The sequence below is a fragment of the Patella vulgata genome, chromosome 1, assembly GCF_932274485.2.
Source record: "Patella vulgata chromosome 1, xgPatVulg1.2, whole genome shotgun sequence".
Taxonomy (NCBI): domain Eukaryota; kingdom Metazoa; phylum Mollusca; class Gastropoda; family Patellidae; genus Patella; species Patella vulgata.
The window spans coordinates 17,978,411-18,001,058 of NC_065879.2; the positions used below are offsets into that span (position 1 = coordinate 17,978,411).

Below are 22,648 nucleotides of genomic sequence, written 5' to 3' on the forward strand. Positions count from 1 at the left end.
ATATTTCACAGGTTCCTGTTACAGAAAAGGACAAGAAGAAAACAGAACTGTCTACTATTATTCTTATTGCTTAATGATCATACTAACTCCTTTGACACACTTGCCCCTTTTTGTTGCTATGACCTTCATTTCTATTCGTATTATAATCAGTTTGTACTGTACTTTGTAAATTACTTGGTAAATTACGTCATCCCCTGTTATAGATTGTAACTCATTTTTTTCTGCGAGTCACCGGGTTGACACCACGCTTGTGCATGCCACAGACTATGGTCGTGTGTCTAGCCGCCCCCCACAACCGGCACACACACACGTCCAAAGATCCATTCATAGTCCATGTGAACTATTCGCGAGAGTCCTCTCTTTCTCTATCCGCCACCATCTCTCTTATTCCCTCCCCATCTCCTTGACGGCCTTTTTAATGAATGAATATAATGACAGAACCCGACATTTAAAAACAAATCCTTAAAAATACGGAGAGAAGTCATTAATTTCCATTTTCACAAAACACACAATTGATAATTCAGAAGGAAGTTATTTAAACCTAGATAGAGAAAGCAATAAAATACTTCTATAATATTAAAAGTTCATCGCAAGATAAAGTACCAAATATAAAAAACCCAATCTATTCAAAAGAAATATACAGTACACTTTTTAATATAGAAATAAAACCCGCTACTAAACAAGAAATAATTTCCTGTGAGATCCAGATAACTTCTTGCTGCTCGAATTAAATAAGTTTAAGTCTTGATTAGACTCACGTCTTCCAATAATTTTCATGTCAAAATCAATTTAAAATATTTCCAGTCGATCACAACAAGATAACTGGCAAAGTTATTTTCTTCTGCCAAACAGCAAATTGTATATATCTCAGATAATAATCACGTGATCACTATAACGTCAAATCCCTCGAGTAATTACCATATTTGAAATAATCTACTTAGCTTTCCGACCTGCTCTTTTCTTTGCATTTAAACTGGATTACTTTATCCAATCAAACTGCTCGTTGTGTCAGTGTTGACGTTAATCTCTTCTCTGGGTTATATCGTCGCTGTAAAAGTTTGACTTAATGGAAATTATGGCTTGTGCAATTGGGGACCAAATTGATTAATATTGTATCAGATGAACACGACACGTTTAAACTTGGATATTAAACGCCAATTAATGTCAGCTATAAATGAATTAAAATCAAATATCATCGAAAGAATTACAAGTCGTAACTGGCAACTATTACATCATCTTAAACGGTAAACCGTATCAACCTTCGACTTAAGATTTAATGGATTGGAATAAATTGTTATTAACTCAAGTAAATTTGTGGCATATAGACTAAATTTTTAAAAATGTTAGCGGCACGAGGCTCTTAAATGACAGATAACTGTCATGGATAATCCCGATACCAAAACGGCAACTCCGTGGATTCTAAAATAGGGTTCAACATTTTGCATTTGTCAAGCCCGACCGTCGCTTGTCAGGGGTGGCCCTTGCATGGTTTGACAAGGCAAATATGCCTAGTCGATCGGATGCAACGAAAAAGTAGACACATCCGTGTACACATTGGCTTGCACGTAAAATACCACTTGATAGTTGGAAATCGAAGACAAGTGGGCCCTAGCGGACACGCCGCTGTCTGGGCAAAATTCTCCCAACTTACTGTGTTGAGGAAACATTACACCCGGGATGACATTATAACTAGGCCATATTAAATACATAATAAATAGATATATTGGAAAATATATTGGTCGTTATGGGATACTACACAACACAACCGTCCACCAAGCAGCCTCAGTGAGGGTACACACAACATATATTACAACCCTCAGTGAAACAACCTACGTAAGGAAGGTAGCATTATGTACCCCCTAAAATGTATCATTGGCTAACATCATTAATCATACTCATCCCAGTACCTTCTGGGTATCGCTGGTAGAATTGTCTATTCTAAATCTTGCCCGCTTTAATATCTATATACCTACCAAACCAGTTGAACATTTGGTGCCAGAATATCGACCATCATCCCCAAAAATATACGGTTAGCCCCTGGCTAGCACCATTAAAAATACTTGCCCCAATACCTTCTGGGTATCGCTACCAATATCGTTGAATACAAGATCGAATTTATCTGTTGAGTGCTATCCACTTATTGATATAAACCGCTGTAAATGGTTTAATATTGTTTTTCTAACCGATTCCCCCATCGATCTGCTGAGACGGAAGATTAAACCATTCAACCGACCTGCTCTCCTCCTTGGCGCCCAATATCAATACCAGCCAGTCATATTGACTAGTACAAAAACACTTTAACCACTCATATTGCGTCTTACAAAAACACTTGGATGAGCTAACGAGGTTAGGTCAAAGGTGTTCTTGTTAATGGAGACATTAAATTTCCTTACTAGATATGATTTCTGAATTAAGTATCCTCACAAATAAATGTTAGGTATTTTAAGCGGTTTGTTGATGTCGAATACTGGAATATATTACGGTCATAAAAATGGAAGCTATTTTAAATATTGCCTGGGAATTGGCAAAATCTATTTCGTCCTTCCGAACTTTATCTATATTATTGGATAAGTATCTAACAAGGTTAAAAGCAGATCGCTTTTATACAAGTAGTTACTTTAGTAACGATGTCTGATAGAGGCTAGCTCTTATCGTTACTACCCGATGCTAAAGACAATTAATATGAAAATAAGGCTTTTCCCCCACCTGGGTTCTAAGGCTATTTTGGAATCCTTATCGTCTATATTTCATCGTGATTCTTCTTTGATCGCCAAAAGGAATCATTTCTTGCCACATCTTAAGTCGAGCATTCCGATAAGCTGGACATTCCGTTAAATTTGCATCCATTAACTTATGTAAAATGTCTTTTTTTTGTAGCATAAATCGTCAATAATTTCCAATCTAATTCTTATCCTCAAAGATTATCTGTTATTTTTATTGATTCATAATATTGTTATTTCCACTCGCTCGTAGTTATAGTTATATAATGAGAAATTAACCACAAAGAAACTTAAACACGACAAATATTATTTCATATCAACATCTAGGCCGCTTAAAACATTATAAATATTGTTACATGCCGACATCTAGGTTGCTTAAAAGCCGCGATAGATTGGAAATGAGTATTCCACACCTTTAAAAGCCCCAACAGAAAGGACGTTGTTATTAATAAAGAATACAATGATATGACACCTTTGTGTACGTATCACAGATCGACCATCATGCTTAATTATGAATTGAAATAACCATTTGATGTTTATCTCTAAAGGGTTAATGTGTACTATCCCCGTTATTCGTTTATGTGTTATTATTTTTATTACCATGATCGTTATTTAAAAATAACAGGATTTGCTCTTATTGTCTATAACAACCTCTCCTGTGTTTACAGTGCTTCGCTCTCGTTGTCTGTGGCATCTACTTCTGTATGTACAATGCCTGTTTTGGCTACATTACAAGATAATAATCAAACTGGCTAGATCTCTTTGATTTCAGATAAAAATAGAATTGTAGATTTCATTGGATTGTATATATTGATTGCTGTTGTACTCATGTGCAACTGTCCAAATCTCTGTGATACCTTTTTGAAGAAAGGCAAATCCCCATTTTCGATCGTTCCATGGGGTCGTATATCTACTATTTTATATGGGTAAACACTTACATGGTTATTTCACAAGCCGAACGCGGACGGTCAACGGTTGTTATTTCACAAGCCGAACACAGCCAATCAACCGAGGTTATTTTATGACTAACCTATGGTTATATACTTAAAAGTAGATGGGGGTCGAATTTTACCCGGACTCCTACTGTGCTTCAATTTCACAATAACAAAATAACAACACGGTAGTACCTATATTTTTCGTCCAATCCAATTCGTAATGTGAACACAATGGTTGATTGTATAAATGCCAATCGCGTCTACTATAAGTAATATACAAGTACGATGTCTGAATCATAGAGCTGTGTTGACACGAGGCAACTAATTGTCATTATCGACATGTTCCTTGTTTCCTTACAGATGGTCTACTCAGATCTCGGCTAAAAATTAAGTCAGTTTATCCCCCTATTATATATCTGTCCTTAATTATATTATTTGGGAATAGTGCTACTAATCTTTCGACAATTTCATTATTGAGTACATATACCGTTTGAACGAGTCTAGTTGAGGTCAGCCTTCATAGAGAGACAGGTTGGGAGTAACCGAGTTTCTGAGATCACAAGATCTTTTATTGAGTCAAGTGGCGTGGTTTCGATCTGAGGCATGTACTTGACAAGGTATGGGGTAGCTTGCCTAACTCAACTGGTTGTCCCGTTTCCAGTCATTGTTAACCTCTTCGCGAATTATGGAAATTAAGGTATACAAATGTGTTGGTTCCGCGTGGACGTCATAGAGAATACTATTAAAGATCTATGGTATAATAATGTTTTACATCGGTGTTATTTTGCGATGTGCACATTTATACGTAAACATGCAACCATCCCCTTTTATTAACAAATATTATCTCGACGACAAATTCCTCAAAACTCCGAGGATTGTACTAAATACGTGTACAGGACATTGGTGGGTATGAAAACACTGTAACTAAAACCCGACTAGCTGCGAGCATTATTGCAAGTTTAAGAAACAATTAAATTTTTTTGTTGCGTGCTAGATAATTGATACCACTCATTAGTTATGTGAACTTTCAGATCGAGAAATGATGTGAAGTGTTCCAAGTGTAAACATACCCTGCCTCGCGGACGACAACCGTGACTATTTACACTTATATCGAGTGATAGTCAAGACCTCGTGGCAGGTAATACAATGAAAATATCAGTTTGTGATATCTAGACACTGAGAAGTTGGGACTTCCAGCGTGACTGGTTGTCAGGAAAACCTTGACAACTCCAACACCCAGAGGAAATTATACGGTAAAAAACCTATTCGATTTTAAAGAATAGGGGAAACTGGAGGTAAAACTGTAATATATTATATTGTGTGACTAGATGTGACTGTAAGTGGTAAGAGGAAATCTTCGTGACACGACCATTCAACTTGTATAGCGGGTTGTCTGGTTTTTTAAATTCACTTCAGATCTCAGTCACGTTAGTTTCTTTAAAACCATGGTTCTCACAAGGTCTGTTGTTGAGTCAAGTTGCGTTGTGTCGATTCCAAGCTTGTGCGTGACGAAGAGTAGAATCGCCTGCCCAACCTCGGAGAGTTTTTCCCGGTCGTTCTGCTGCTAAAGATCCCTAAATTCCCAAAATGAGAAGCGCTTGGGGACCAGTTGCTGGTCGAACAAATATATGGAGAGCTACGCTGGCCCAGTTAGTAAGACATACATCATGACATATGTCCAATATATTATCCCTGTACAGGAAAGTTTTACGTCTACTACTGTAGTGAATGTTTCCACTCTTCAATTGGATGTTTTTCGTCACTGACAATGCGGGGTGGTTGATAAAGTCCTGTATAGGATAGAATTCGACCACGGGGATACTTCGCTGCTAAATGAAAGTAGTTATACTATTTAGAATCCCGCCATAAGCCAAACAATCGTAGAAATGTCGATTGGATGAACAATAGGCATGGAATGGTCTGTTGACAGAACAATGATAGGCCTGGAAGAATCGAATGAAAGAACAATGATAAGCCTGGTAGATTCGATTCACAGAACAATGATAGACTTGAAAAAGTCGATTGACAAAGCAATAATAGGAATGCAACAGTCGATTTACAAAAAAAATGGCAGAACCGGAAGAGTCGATTGACAGAACAATGATAGGCCTGGAAAAGTCGATTAAATAAGCAATGCTTTGCTCATGCGACTATTCAACGTTTGGTCCTTATCTGTATAGGCGAATACAGGATACTGCAGAGTTACACACTTCCTTCCAAAAAAACATCCAAAATGACAGATGGAAAGTTGTCAGGTTGGTCTTTACCATATTATATTCTGGTCTCATATCCTGTTTTTGTCAAATCCGTCAAGTGTTTTGACATTTTATGTATAATAGTATCTGTTATCTGTACACGCTATTTAATGATCAATAGTTTCAAATAACACCAAATGTAATTACATCCTTGTTCAGTTAATTTTACATCCCCATATTGTTCACCGTGAATATTTCAAAGCTCATCTTCTCAGATGATGGCACATCTCAGCTGTGATGAGCGTCGTACCCACGGTAGGGTATGATTGAACCGCCTAGATGACCAGCTATAAATTCGCCTTTGAGAAATTTATCTAGTTAACAAATAGTTGTGACTTTTTTCAGTATCAACACGTCGAGAAAGTAGCAAATCCAGGTCTTAGTCAATGTTTTGTACATTTGTTTGGAAATGGGGGGTGGTTGTCGAACAAATATACAGTACCTCCTTGATTTTCACTGTCTCCACCAGCTAAGCAGCCCTTCGGTTTAGCGAATTATTGAAATAGATTGGACCGTATGACTGTCCCGAATAACCTAGTCTGTGCTTAGTGAACGTTTAACCACAACTCTCTCTCAGTGGAACAAGAGCGTTGAGTCGTTTGCATGGGGCAAAAAACCATACACGGTGACGTGTACTTAACAGATCTCTGGACAATTGAATTTGACGAAGAGTGGACAGGGAAATTTCCTTCACATCACCCTGCATACCCGTCTTAATTAACTGGATTTGAGCAAAATGTTTATTTCTGATCACCTACACGCAATCGCCTTGGGAGATGCTAATTGTTGGCCGTTTGGGGGGGTTATCGAATTTCCGGAGTTCACACTGGCCGCTTTATTCAAATGAGTATTTTGGTGAATAGTTACCCTAACCCTTTTTAAAAGATTGAACATCGATCGAATCTACCTTTTACCCTTCTAAAAAGGGTTAGGGATAGTATTCACCAAAATACTCATTTATATAAAGCGGCCATTGTGGACCCCGGAAATTCACGAACCTCCCCAACCGGCCTACAATTACCATCTCCCAATCGTCTTCGATTTGTTTTTCATATTTGAGTCATTCATATAGCAAAGCGGTCTAGATAAAATACACTCTAGTGTACTAATAGATGTTCTTTTGTTAACCATATTGAATGATTGCTGGTTACAATATCCTTTCTCCGCCATTCAAGTGCAGTGCTAATATTAACATCACGGTTTTGAAAGGATTTTAATAACACGATGTACGTTAAGATGGAATCATTGTACATAACATCTCGAGTAGTAGTATGTGTCTCCACCATTTGTCATAGCCTAGATCATCATGAATACATGAAATGTTAATATAACTTTCTCAAATTGTATGTTGTATGCTGCTCTTCAGAATATAAAACGTCCTACTTTCCTGGACTAAACTAGATAATAAAGTCGAGCATACACCATTTAGTATGCTATGATGGAAATGTTACTCGAACAGCGGAACTACAGCTATAAGTTATTTCGAATTACAATAAATTGTCAAGGGTTCTTTTACGTGCACCCTAAAGTGTACACGAATGTATAAGTAAGTGGAACATGTTAATGTGGTATGCTTCACAGCCTTGAGTCTTATAGGCCAGACAAATGTACGATCTTTCGGGCTCAAATGTTTTACTCCTGACCGAAACCAGTTAGCAACAGTTTACACCTATTTACTGTCGGTGGGCAAGAACACCCTGATTATTCAGCTTATAGTTGAATGACTCTTAATCTTTACTCTCAAGATTCAGTTTACAACAAATCCATCAACACGAACATCGGTTTGAACCTCAAAACGCCTATATCATTCAATTAAGTACAAATGCAGTATTTCATTTACCAGTTATTAGTTATCACCCATGTTTTATGTATTATCTAATTGTATTCTGGAATTATTAAGTATTGAAATATTTATCAAATGAGAGTTTGTATGCTGTTAATTGACCCGCATAGTTGTTAAATGACGTGTTATCAGTAACTGAATTGTCATCTTATCAGATGTGATCTATTATATAATAATATTTCTATGATATTTCTAGAGAGATAAATGGGGTTTAACGTCCACTCGACACACAAACTAGGTCATTTCGGGACTAACATGGGTCAATTTTATTTCCTGCGTTCATGAATCTCTTTTTCACTAAGCCGTGCCCCGTCATTTTTGTTATACCGGATGATGCAGAAAAATAGCCGGGGGCCACAGTGGTTCAGTGAATAAGACGTTTTTTTCACTAACCAAGGTGTTCCGTGTTCAATCCAAGCGTTGGTCGAGAAAGTTCATCGCGATTATCCGGCGTGGTTTCCCCTTGTCAGTGATGCAGGACAGAAGGTCTGGCAAGGGACAACGTATAGTCGTTCGGATGGAACGAAAAACCGAAGTCCCGTGTGCACAATTCCTCATAGCACACTGTATGGTGTATGCTGTCTTCATTCTGCTCAGACGGCCAGGGCAGAACAGTAGAACGTTATACCTCCCATTTCATTTCATTTATTCATTCTTTATTAGCCCGCTTCATTCAAAAAAGCAGAGCGTTAAATCTCATTTTATTTCATTTCACTTTCTTCATAGATCGTTTTCATAAAGCTATAGTCTTCATTATAATCGGCCATGGCAAAAATGCGGTGCTCCATTTAGGACTTTAAGCTATCTTTTGTTTCTGAACTTCAACTTCATGACCCATCAGAATCATTAAATTATATCATAGCTTAAACCATTGCTCCGTTGAGATTTGCAGCCATGCTAATTCTTCATATGAATTCTGTACAACTTGAATGTTTAAAGATACAATAAAGGGGAGACCAACGAGTTTGGTTTCCATAAATCTTAAATCGTTTGTCTTCCCCCTTTAACACTTCCCCGGTAAGTACAAATACATGTTTGATTTACCGCCAGATATGGACAGATCAATCGCTGAGATAAATAGGTTTTACGATTCATTTCGCGCAATTATAGTTTTAAAAGAGTTCAGCAGGTGCCCGTACCAAAATACTTTACTCTAAGTACACGTATAAGTCAGTGCTGTGATTTGCTAATAATTTTAGTCGAGGATTTATGATACTAATTAATAAAATTTATTAATTATATTCTCTTTATGATCGAATCTTGGGTCGATGAGTAGAATCTTGGGAATTTTAACGCCCAGTTCCTACTGGCCGGAGCTGGTCGCATATGTGGTTGGCTACATGTCTCCAAATCCACACATGCGGCTGAATAACTCTGTGTACATATTTATATAAGTCACAGGAGTAAGTCGTTCGTTCGTTTCTAGAGTTTTACGTCCACTTCCATCTACGGTGATATCGTAGGCAAGAGGAGTAAGTGATCGTCCAGATTACTAGTAAATCCTGAACTACATTTAATAAGTTACGTAATCCAGTTAACCAAATTTAGCGCTTCTTTCGGGCGGCTCTTTAATTTCAGTTGAAACTTTTAGACATGATATTTGCCATAATGTCGTCGGAGCGTGTACTCCTAGATATCTGAAATCTGTGACTGTGGCTTTAGTAGAAAAAAGCTCTCATCCGGTGTACTGTCTGACATTTACTACAAAACTAATTGAGCGGGTCTTTTTACAATCTGAATTACCGAACAAACAACCATAAACATCTAACTTACGGAAGACAAAAGACGACATGAAATTGCAACGGTCTTAAATTTCAAAGGAAATCGGGATCTATTCGCATATTAGGTTTTGAAAACGCCCTCGGCTTTAACTCATACGCGTAAAAAACCCATGAAAAATAAAAATAAGTATCAAAAGTAATCTGGTTTAAAATCTCTAAACGTCGTTCAAGTAATTGCAAACTATACGCTTTTGATGTATGGGTCTCTATACTGAGGGAGCCACGGTAGATCAGTGAGTAGGACGTTGGTTCGCTAAACTGAATGTCCCGTGCTCGATCCCGGCATTGGCAGAGAACATTCATCGGGATTTCAGGCGTAGTTCGGGTTCCCCATTGTCAGTGGTGCAGGACCATGGCCTGGCAAGAGACAACATAATATAGTCAATCGGATGGGACGGAAACCCGAGGTCCCGTGCACACACTGAAGTGTACGTAAAAGATTCCTTGGCAGTTGGAATTTGATATAAGAGTAGACCGTAGCGCCGCTATCCGAGCAAAATTTCCCCCATAGCACACTGTATGGTGTATGCCCGTCTTCTTAAGTCCAGTCGGGGCAGAGCAGTAAGACGTTTAACCCCAATTCATTTCATGTTGTCTACACCGAACGAATACCATTCCATTAACGGCCCAATATTTAGGAAGATGTGATAATCTGAAAATATGCATTCCGCTGCAGACGACAAAATAGGGATATAGTCAGAATCTAGCGGCACTTGTAATCTCCGCTTCAATCACTTAATGGACTTCTTTTGATCCAATTGAATCCAAGACAAATTATCTACAGTTGATATTTTCATTTTGCTTTCCTGAAAGTTAAATTATCAATGCGCGTGTATTTTAGCGTTGATTTGAGCCATGGAAAATTGGATATTTTTTCGAAAAGTGCAAATGGTGCACATTGACTTGAACTATAAATGTGCTGCGTGTTGTTTAATAACCAGAGGCTGTCTACCGCTCACATTATTAAAACAAGTTAATCACCGGTTATAATGCATTATTACATTATGTCCTACTTTTCTGAATCAACCGGACAATATAATCTGATTATACGGAAGTTTGCATTTTGTTATTGGAGTAGGCCTTGAGAAACTATCCCGAACTAAACGGTCATGATAATCAGGTTATACAGTTTTGGTTAGTATTTTCGAGGAGGCAAGCAGCCCTGGAGAGACGCACGGTCCGTTTATCATGCATACAAATTGAATTGAACCCACGGATGCACAGATCACATACACGCTTTAGGCAGTTCGACTAACAATCTCCAACATTAAGAAATGTGTGATCTTGATTGCATTGTCAATACTTTGTGTTTGAACAAATCACCAATAATTTGGCCATTATTATTTAGATATGAGTTGAATAGGGTTTGATGTGTCGGCGCTAGGGAACTCTGAGCAGGAGATCCAAGATTTTATCGCGGTTTTGGCAGAGTCAGCTCCGTGGGATATTCCAACGTGATTTCCCATTGTGAGTAGAGCAGGAGAGAGATGCCCTGGCAGGATCAACCTATAGTTGTTCGGATGGTGCGAAAACCCGAAGTCCCGTGTTGCGTTGGGGCTTCACGTAAAAGAACCCTTGACAGTTGGAATTCATCCATTAGGAGGCGGACGCACCACTCTACAGGCTAAATTGCCCTCATAGAACATTGCGTGGGTTATGCCCGTCTTCGGGTTTTCGCTCTTCATTGGCCCAAATGAAGACATTAAACCCGATATTTGTCATTTTTATACGCAAGTCCGACATCAAGCTTTCAGTCTGCTTTTCAGAATAAATTTGATTTGAGTAAAGGTTTTAAATCAATTTCGTGACCAATTACAATTATACCAGGCTTCTCGTACCCGTCTATTGTACCCAACCTCGTTTTCAGTGCAATGGACCAAAAGTGTCCTCCACCCACCCCTACCGAGATAATGAACACGGATCAGCTGACCAGAGAAAATAACTAAAACTGTAGAAAGCACACGAAGTAGTCCGATCACTCTTAGATACCTCTATCGATAAAACAACAAAGTGTCCATAAATAATGATAAATGATGATGGCTGAATGGTTATGGTGTTAAACTGACCGGGAAAATAAAATAAAATTGATTTATCTTCCCTCATTCAATCGTGATCAAGTACAATTCATTTAAAACAAGGACGACCTATTCCAACAATTATCGTGAAATGATCTCGACTCGCGGAATAATGAGAAGTTGTTAGTAGTTTATGCCTCCAGGCTTACCAGTAACTTACTCCCATTCTCTCCACTGATCACAGAACGTTCACAGATATTAAGTAATCAATGAAGATATCTCGTGTGATTTATTTGTAGCCCGGCCACAAAAACCTCTAAAATTATTTCCAACCCAGTTCCACAGTTCAGGAGGTGCATATATTTGGAGAGAGAGAGAGAGAGGAGGGGAGAGAGAGAAGGGGGGTAGAGATGTATCCGTACAGCCACTCCTAGCAATAAACCCGAAAGGAAAATAAAACAAAGTAATTCATTTATCTTGATAAGTGAGAGTGAACTGGAGGGAGAATCCGCGAAATAAAGCATAGTAATTCATTTATCTTGTTGAGAGAGAGTGAACCGAGAGGGAGTCCGCGAGATTAGACAGGCATCCACGTACAAACTAGGGACTGAAACCGTCGGGAATTTAAACTACACTCACCATATCGAGATAATTTCGGCAACAAGAATTTTAGTAATAGAAGAACCGGAAACACGCCTGATTATTTATAAAGTATGGGTTGGTGTCGAAATACGACGTAATTGATGGCAGAACTTGAAACTTCACCAGGACATCCAACAGTTGGTTTGTCCTTGAGTTTATTCCAACCCCACCTCGACAAACATTTCGTGCGTAAATACAGTTGTATCAGGCATCGTGTATCCTTATACTGTCCCGACAGTAAAACAACCTCTTTTTCAGTGCAATACACCAAAAGTGCCCCAACCCAACAAAGTGCCCCCCCCCCCCCCGCTGTCCACCGACCCATATTTTATATAGTTGGGAAAAGAAAAGGAAATGAAATGCGATTTAATGTGCTACTGCACCGACTGGGATAATGCAGATGGACTTACGTCACACAGGGTGCTATGAAAGGGATTGTACCCGGACAGCGGCGCTACGGCCTAATCGTATTAGTTGGGCAAGGGCGTGTCATGTATTTTTCTCTTTCTACGACTTGGAAATATCAAGACGATTTAGTTTCTCTCTATATAATATGTTTGTGATATCCGTTTTCATAAAATGCTGCTATATCGTTAACTGTCTGAACAATACCTCCCAGGGGGAGTAACTCACACCAACTAATAACAGTAATAACGTCTGTTCGTGTCACATGACATACGTAATGCCGAAATTCCTTTTGCCTGTCAATAATTGTTGGGACTGTTCTATGAATTGGGATTTCTCATGTGACGGTTTTTATTTGATTTAAGAGTCGCTTTATCTGGTAGAAGCAGAAACGGTATTATCAAGGGAATGGGAGTATGTGTTACTTTGCGACTTAAATTGAGAAAAGCTTGTATATATCATAAAATGTAGACATTTGTGGTCTGGTTATTTAAATAAAACAGCGGTTTTAAATTGAATATATGAATCCAAGGCTTAGTACGTCAAATGGTCAAATTTATAGAAAGGGTCGAACTATTTTTAGGCTTAATATATATCACTGAACAATCAGATTAAACACAGTTCCGGTTCTGGAAGCGTCATCTTTCCTCCATTACCACATACAAGTCTGGGGTCAAAACAAAGATTAGATGTGTGAATGACAGAAGTTGTGGTCTAAAGCGTTGTCATTGGCCACTCAATCCACCTTCCGATAAGTAGTTTATACTATCGTAACTGGTAATACTATGCAGGAGAATTGCCATATATAGGATATATATTGTTTAGTCTCATGGATAACCCGGACAACCATTAACAGTTATCAAAGGTCTGCATGGAACGAGAAGTTTGTTTGAAATGGTCATTGAATGCTATGGAGTTCCTCTACGGTCATTATTTGCAATTGATAGACATTGATTCGAGCACCGAGCTCCGTGAAAGAAATAATGATACTCCTGCTGGCCACTCAATTACAGGGAAGAGAAACATGTACTGTTCGAGACGCAATCAAATACGAAAATAACAAAGCCAAATAAAGTTGGTGTAGACACATTTAAAGCTCCGTAGACGACCGACTTCCAACCATTCATTAACTACAATACAACAATTAAAATAACCGGCCTTAGCCGACAGAAAAATCACCAGAAAGCAGACATGAGCGAAAGAGATTGGACGCCATGATTACAACACAATAAGTTAAACGTTTGTTAACCGTAATTTCACGTTTGTTGTGTTCGCAGCACCAGACGATCGGGGGATTAAAACAAACCTCGAAACGATTACCTTTCAATAGACTGTCTTCTTATTCATTACTTGATTAGTTGTGCCTGAAACGTGGGCTCCTTTTCCTTTAACTAAATGGATACCAATGATTCTTTCGTGAAGGCGTTGTATTTTATTTTTTCTGAATAGATGGATACCACTGACTCTATTTTTGTGCTGACGTTCCATTTCCGTAATCCATTTGTCATTAGGGACCTTTCGCGTCGGTACGAAAACGAACACGGTTTCGTTTTTTGTATCATCTAACTTGCGGTTTTGTAATCCGACGTACGATAATAGCTAAAATAAATAGGAGAATTAGGCCTAGAAGCTTACATGGTGCAGCCTTCTCGTTAAATATTTGAATGGCCCGATGAATCAGAATATAAATCAATAGTGAAAAGAATTATGGTAATAGAGGCCTACACCCCCCCCCCCCCGGTCCTGATAAAAGGATCCGTTTCCCCTAAAACTATGCCAATGTCTATTCAGATGATGAAACACATCATCATATTAATTATTAATGTTCAACTGTTTCAAGTTATTTTTCATAAACTGATTATTCTGAGATAGATATTTTCGATACTTCTTCTTTTTTTAAAAGAAAGTATTTTCCAATTTGAATTGAAAGTGCTATTCCATTGTCCATGAACTTCACGATCAAGGTAAAGTTTCCAATCGATTTTTTGACAGATGTACAACGTATCAAGCAAAATATTACATTTGAGCACATTCTACACTATCAACACTATACATAAGGCCTCGAAAAATTGTGGAAAATTCAATATACGAGACAAGAAACATTTTCTTTTCCATACCTACGTGAACCGAGCTCCACACGCGTAACGTTCTTCACCGGGCTGATGTCACAAGTACACATCGTTAAAAGCCCGTATTACTTCTTACGCTATCGTTTTGTTGTTTTTGAAAGAATACCGCCCGCTTTCTTTAACAGGACGTCCACCTTTCTTGAAACTTCAAATCTGTTTGCCCCCCGCCTTCGGAAGAAAGCAGGAGACTATTAAAATGAGTATGTCCGTTCGTCTGTCTGTCCTGTCACACATTTTGGGACACAGTAACTCTTCTTGTAATTGAACTAGAATATTTAAACTTAGTGTACGTGTTTGATGGATGCTTTGGGACAGGAAGTCTTTGGTTCTATTTGTGGTAGAAGAATCAAAGTTAGTGTAGGTGTTTATTAGGTGGATGTCTTGATGGAGTTCGAAGAGGAACATAAGGGTAAGCAGAGATAAGCAATTGGATTGGTTGATGCTTTGAAATACGATAACTTTGGTTCTAGTTCAGTCAAAGTGATGAAACGTGGTGTTCAAACAACCACTGGGCTACATGTAGACAAACGAAGAAAAAAACGAGCTGTGACATTTTCTGGAATGTCATTTATTTAATATTGATGCAGATACTATGGCGCTAAACCCCACTTCATCATTTTATTTCATGCGAATACTTTAAATGGGCAGGGAAGCCGTGAGTAAAGCGCTGGCTCTGGAATTTTCCGGTGTTATTTCCCCTTGGCTCTGCTGCCCAACGGAAGGCCTGACAAGGAACAGTGTCTAGTCGCTCAGATTGCACGAAAAACGTATACATTGATGTTGACGTTAAAGAACCCCTGAAAGTTAAAAGCTCGAAATACTAGCCCAGTCGATGCAGAAACAAGAAGAGCGTTATAAACCCCATTTCATTTCTAATGGGCAGAGCTATTACTTGCTTTATCGCCATTTAGCTCGCTAACCTGGAGGACGGATGTTACATCCTTACGTTGAACGATAAAGTTTATCGGGATTTTCCGGCGCGTTCCCCCTTGTCATTGATGCAGGACAGAGTATAGCCGTTCCGATGGGACGGTAAACCGAGGTCCCGTGTACACATTGGCGTACACGTAAAAGATCCCTTGGCAGTTGGAATTCGATATTAGAGTCGCTGTGCGGGCAAAATTTCTCTCATAGTAGTCATAGCACACTGTATGGCGGTATGTTCGTCTTTAGCAGAACAGTAGGAGGTTAACCCCCATTTCATTATCGCCATCTTGAAACTCAGACTATATTTTAGACATAATCCATCGTTTATGTAACTAATTTACATGTATATAACTACAGTCATATTCAATTCCATTTAACTAAAGATACCTTTCTTAAGATGTTTTCCAATCCCGTCCAATACTTCTGATCATTTCTTATTCTAGGATAGTTCACGAAATATCATCTTCCTGGACAAAACCATCAAAACCACTTCCCGCCAACATTTCCCGCCTTTTATCTTTGACAGACGTCAATTGATGACCGCAGACGACCTAGTGTTGGATATTGTGTAAGGAAGGTCAAAGATCAAGCGATTTTCCTTGCTCATCAAAGGTCTGTCTGGAGAAAGGCGAGTGCTTGTGAAATTTATAAAAGATGTCCAATCAAATATAGTGACGATCAATTTGTACGGTATGATTTTAAATGTGACGATCAATGTGGACTTTATAAATTGAGATAGGTAGTTTGCTCTCAGGTCTATACACAATCATTTTTGAACCTGCATTATGACAGTCTATCAATTAATGAGTAGCTTGCTCCCTATTTTACAAATATTCATTTTTGTTTGAAACTCTATTGTGTGATATTATCTGTGATGTATCATTTAACGCCTCCATAATATGAACTGAAATGGGGTTTAACGTCCTATGTTTCTGCACCTAACGGGCTAATGCATGCAGAACGTTATTCGCCATGTACCACCAAGTCTCAGTGGAAACTACACAGAACAGTCCTCCTAAGGACCGTTCTCAACCAACACCGGACTTGTTCGAACCGGGGACCCCCGCGTTAGCGAGTGAGTGCCTTATCCACTGTACCACCGTGGTTTCCTGAGATGGGACTTGATAAAAAACAAAACTCCAAATATCAACTCTCTCTACATTTCCAATCGTCTTTCTCTCTCATGCCCACGAGTTATTTCTTCAGTTTCTCATTACAACATTTTAATATGTTAATAATGATGTTGTTTCATAGTAAACGGTGGCTTTGTTCTTCGAAGGGTCGGGATTAGAATATGGTTTCTGGAATGGGGCTGTAAACAAGAACATGTTGGGAACCACTGGTGCACATAGTAAACGGGATTGATTTCATTTTTGAACCGATATTGCTATTAGAGCAGTGGTTCCCATTTGTGGATTTCAACCCCATTCCAGAAACCACCATCTAATCGCGACCCATCGTAGAACAAAGCCACCTTTTAGTATGAAACAACATCATTATTTACAGATCAAAATGTTGTGAGCGACAAATCGTGAGCGTGAGAGAAGAAAGGCGATTGACAATGCCACAAAAGGTGTATTGATAGGAGACTTATATGATTTTCATGAAAACTCCATTTTTATACGCCCACATTATTTACAGATCAAAATGTTGTGAGCGACAAATCGTGAGCGTGAGAGAAGAAAGGCGATTGACAATGCCACAAAAGGTGTATTGATAGGAGACTTATATGATTTTCATGAAAACTCCATTTTTATACGCCCACATTTTCATGTGGACGTATATTGTCGTTGCCCCTGTCCGTTCGTCCACAATTGTTTGTAGACACTCAACAGGCCACAATTTGCACCCGATTTCAACGAAACTTGACATAAAGGTTTATCTACCTAAGATATCGGTCCCTTTCGATATTGGCATGTATCGGACCGTAACTTCATGGATTATGGCCCCTGATTGTACGTAAAATCGCGCTTTTAGCTTGTGGACCCTATAGAGGTCACAATTTTGATTTGATTTTGATGAAACTTGATATGCATTTTTATAACCCTGTCGATATTCGCGCATATCGGGTCGGAACTTCCCGAATTATGGACCTTGATTGTACAAAAACTGGCGTATTGAGCTTAGGGTCACTATAGAGGTCACAATTTTTATCCAATTTAAAATAAATAAAAAAAAAACGCTTTAGCATATCACCGTTACACCCTAATGATGGTTGAGTTCGAATTTCGTGAAAATCGGACCAACACTGCCGGACAAAATGGCCGCCCCTTGTACGCAAATAGTGTAAAATGTGGTATATCAAGGTTGTGGGCCATCTAGTGGTCACAATTTTCACCCGATTTTGATGAAACTTGGAATGCACGTTTATATCTCAAAGATCTTGGTTTCTTGCACTATTCGCGCATATCGGATCGTAACTTCCTGAATTATGGCCCTTGACTGTACGAAAAATCGCGCTTTTAGCTTTTGGTTCCTCTAGAGGTCACAGTTATTCTCCGATTTAAAAAAAAAAGTGTGAGTATATCACCGTTACACCGTAATGATGGCCGAGTTCGAATTTCGTGAAAATCGGACCAAAACTGTGATTTTGATAATCACACATTATGGCCCCGAATTTGTACGCAAATTGTGTATATGTATGTAATACAAAGGTTATGGACCCTCTAGAGGTCACAATTGTTATCCAATTTTGATGAAACTTAAAGCATATTTTTATATTCCAAAAATCTCAGTCCCTTTCAATATTTTCGCATTTCAGACCATAACTTTCTGGATTATGGCCCCTGATTGTACAAAAAATCCTTTTTGATTTTAGCTTGTTCTCTATCCATCTCTTGCAAAATGTGAGCGTATCCTGCTGGCATCCGCTGGTTTCAAAAGTTTCAGTGTTGTCCGGCCGCCACGACTCCATGACAAGAGCTAATCGGTTGCGGCCCTGAGGTTTGGAATCCAGGTATTAGAGATTCACCTTTCACAATAGTGTAGTTAGAGATGACAAATCATTCCTCAGATGAAGATTAGTATCTTATTTCTGCCTTCTTTAGTTCATTGAAAATTAGAAGCGTGGTTATTGAAGTGTGCTAAAAATGAACACTTCAGATATCAAATTTATATTTTCGAACAACTCTCAGTGTAGTGCCATCGACACTTGAAATGGTTGGCGTCAAAACTTCGTCTGCGTGATAAAGCGAAAATTCTAACAGACATTTAAAATCCCCGAAGTGGAAGTTTAGGTGAAGCAATAGTTACGTATTTGGCCTGTAGGAAAACACAAATCTTTAACTCATCGTGGTGTTTCGTTCAGATCAAGGGACACGATCAATTCCCGTATCAAACTAGTTTCTTGTCAAAATGGTTTTGGGCAATATTTTAAGACTGTTGATGGAGCAATATTCTGGCATAACTGGATAATCGATACAATAACAAGCACTTCCCAATCGTCCAGTCATTTTAGATCAATATTTACAACGTGATCCACGAACTCTGACTGCAACTCCTGACCTTTAGCTAATATTTGACATTAAAATAACACCAATTCCATGACGAGGTTAGAAGGTGGGAATTTTCATGGTAACACAAAATAAATGGTTGTTGGTGATTTATTAGTAACGGTGGCCATTTACATCAAAATGGCAAAAGCCTTTTGGCATCGAAGTTCGCTCATACATCAACTGTTCTCATTCTTAACCCTGATGTCGGATTCCTTCTTCTTATAAATGGCTCCAAACGTCTAAAATGTATTGTGATTTCTGTTGAATATTTTAAGTTGTTGTGCAGTCCGGAAGACAGATATCGACCATCTTACAGTAATTTTCACAAATCTTTCACAAAATAACAAATAACTCAATTCTAAATACACAGGTCACATTGCTATTACTGAGCGACGTTTCAACTAGCATTATAGTATTATCAAGTCTTTGTTAAAGAAAGGCCTCATGTTGGTGAGGCGTCGTGTTTTGAAATGGACCTCCATACTATTGTCTTCAAATAAGTCTATGATGGGCTGAGTTTTCCCTTTCTAAAATATCATATACAAGACTTAAGAAATACTCCTTCGAACTCCTTAACACTAATCTGTTAGTTCCATGATAATTCCATGACCGGTTTTAATCTTCCATGACTATCCTATATGCCTTTGTGGTTGTTAATTGAGTCCTTGACTCCGAAAATATATTGTTATTACAATGCTTGTGTTTTTTTACAGAATGAATATTTCAGTTAGCGGGGAAAAATATGAATAGTATTTTAAATACAATTTGCGATCTATTTTGACAAAAATAAACCAGCATGGGTCTGGCATTACAGAACAATACTTAAGCAATAGAGTGTGACTTATATTCAACACTGAACTCGCTCGAGCACTCTCTGTCAATAAGAACCACCATTTTCTATAGCTCCAGTCCAGCTGATAATGGCTACACGGGTCTAAACACACTTCAAGTGCTGGTAAGGAAGTAGCCCATTCGAACTAAGTGGATCATCGTATTGTTCTTTTATATAATTGAAGCGTAATTCTACCCACCATCTTGTTGAATGGTATCTAAAGCCTGTCTAAATCCAGGACTTGGATTCGCGCCAGAGAATATACAACTACCAGCCAAATGTGTTGACTTTGTATTACCTCTTGTTGATATAGTCACCGTCTGGGTAATCAAGTAACTCTTATTGATACACAAAAGACTTGTTAATCAAGACATAGAATGGAATCAATACATCAGGTTAAATGCTTGTATTTATGGTTTTTGTCTCGACGTTTGTAAAAGAGTTAGGACAATATTGGATGAATGAACAAATATAATATGGACAAGTCTTAAAACTTTAATTTGCATTAAAGTGTATTTTTAGTGCATATTAGTCTGGAAGTCGCCCAGGTGATTTAATTAGGTATATTTAGAACGACCTAGCAACACAAAATATGCTAGTGAGAGAGATAGAGAAACAGAGAGGTATTATTATTGTGTAGAAACACATAGGGTTATATTTGCTTGAATGGAGTTGATTTGGTGGACGAATCCTAGATAGATAGATAGAATACTTTACGAGGTTATACGCGAGTTTTGGACAGGCGACCTTAACGTCCCAGTTTTCTGCAACAGCCAGACTAATGGATAGGTGCATTGTGCTATGAGGGTAATTTTTACCGGACGCCTACTCGTCGAATTCCAACCGTCAGAGTTTCCTTTACGTGCACGTCAATGAGTACACACGCTTTCATTGTTAAATACTCTGTTCTGCACCACTCACGAATGGCCACCATGCAGAACAATCCCAAGGCAGTTTCTGGGTTTACACCAGGATCGAATCTGCCGCCTCCTGGTTAGTGACCCAAAGCTGTTGTCACTGCATCACGGTGTCTTAACCCCTTTACGAGACCTATGAAATTAACGATTTGCATTAACTTTGTTTCATTCTAAATCTGTGGTTCTCTATAATCCGATGATCCACGGTGTCCCAGTGAGGAAGTCGCTGCCTATCTAACCCCGTGCTCAATCTATTTAATAGTCGTTCGGTGAAGATGAAAAAACATGGTCCAGTGTACACATTGGCATACACGTAAAATAACCCTTGGCAGTTGGAAATCGATATAACAGTACGCCGTAGCATCGCTCTCCAGGCAAAATATTTCCCCATAGCACACTGTACAGTCCGTCTTCATTTAGCCCAGTTATAGCAGAATAATATGACGTTAAACTCCTTTTCATTTGATTTCATTTCTCTAAAGGTCGTTTACAGATGGAAAATTTAAAAGAAAAGTACAAAGGTGATCGAAAATAAAATTTAAAGCATTCAGATTTAATACTATTAAAAGAGAAACCCTCATATTATTCAGATTAGTTTCAAAGAACACAATCTTTTTATTCTGAACTGAAATTTAATAATTCAATACAAAATTAGTTTCGCGAGCTTTACGGGTAGTCTTTTTACAATTCTGTTTCTGTTTATATTAAAACTTAATTCTAGATTCGAGGGACTTTAAGGAATGGTCTGTTTTTTCAGACTGAATTTCCCAAAGAAAGGCCATTATATTTTTGGGCGGTTCTTTTGTCGCCGGAATCAGTCGTTCATTATCAGAACTTGCAGAATCTCGCTGGAAACCACCCTGCTTTTCCAGGAGTGGTCGAATTCGTTTAACTATCCTCTGTTGCTATTTCGTGTATGATAATTTCCCAAAGAAAGATAGCTTATTACATGTTTATTCAAAAGAGGTTTAGTCGTTATTCGCGTTTTTTTTTTGGTGGCAGCTCTTTTGCTCACCCGAAGCAGCCGTTCATGATCACAGATTGAAGAATCTCACTGACTGGAAACAACGCGGTTGTACCAAGCGTAGTCGAACTTGTTTAAGTACCCTATGTTGTGATTTATTGAATGGTAAATTTTTAGTGTAAGATCATTGTTTTATGAGACGTACCAAGCGTTACAGTATTCAATGCCCACCAGACTTTACGTTACATTAGTAAATTCCAACCGGACAACACGTAATAGGACATAATATCCACGGGACAACGCGTTATAGCACATAATGTCCATAGGACAAAGCGCCAAAGCACATAATGTTTACGGGACAAAACGACACAGTACACATTGTGCCCAACGAACAAAACGTCAAGGTACACAACAGGAAACAAATCTCTGTAAATCATACCCACAGGACAAAACGCCACAGTACATAATGCCCACGGAAAAAACGTCACAGCACATAATGCCCATAGCAGAAAACGTCACAGCATATGATGCCCACGGAACAAAACGTCACAGTACATAATTCCAATGCACAAAATGGTATTAAATTTATCATTCGGTAACGTTTAGCAGTGTATGTTAGGTTCCCACTGTCGTACGATGTTTTACGATGGGATTGTCCCTGTTGAGTACACGATCCAGTACGTGCAGATGCGTTAGGATACTTTTCGATACGATCAACAGGATTGGTACCGCAGTGTATGATAAGACCTGATAGGATCATCACGATTACTCCACGGTTAAAACTCCGAT

General features: G+C 38.5%; 1 protein-coding gene across 5 annotated transcripts in view; it reads left to right on the plus strand.

Moving 5' to 3' along the window:
* Positions 1-22,648, plus strand: part of LOC126808893 (neuroligin-4, X-linked) — a 170,510-nt gene that overhangs the window by 81,645 nt on the left and 66,217 nt on the right. The gene's annotated exons all lie outside the window — the stretch shown is intronic.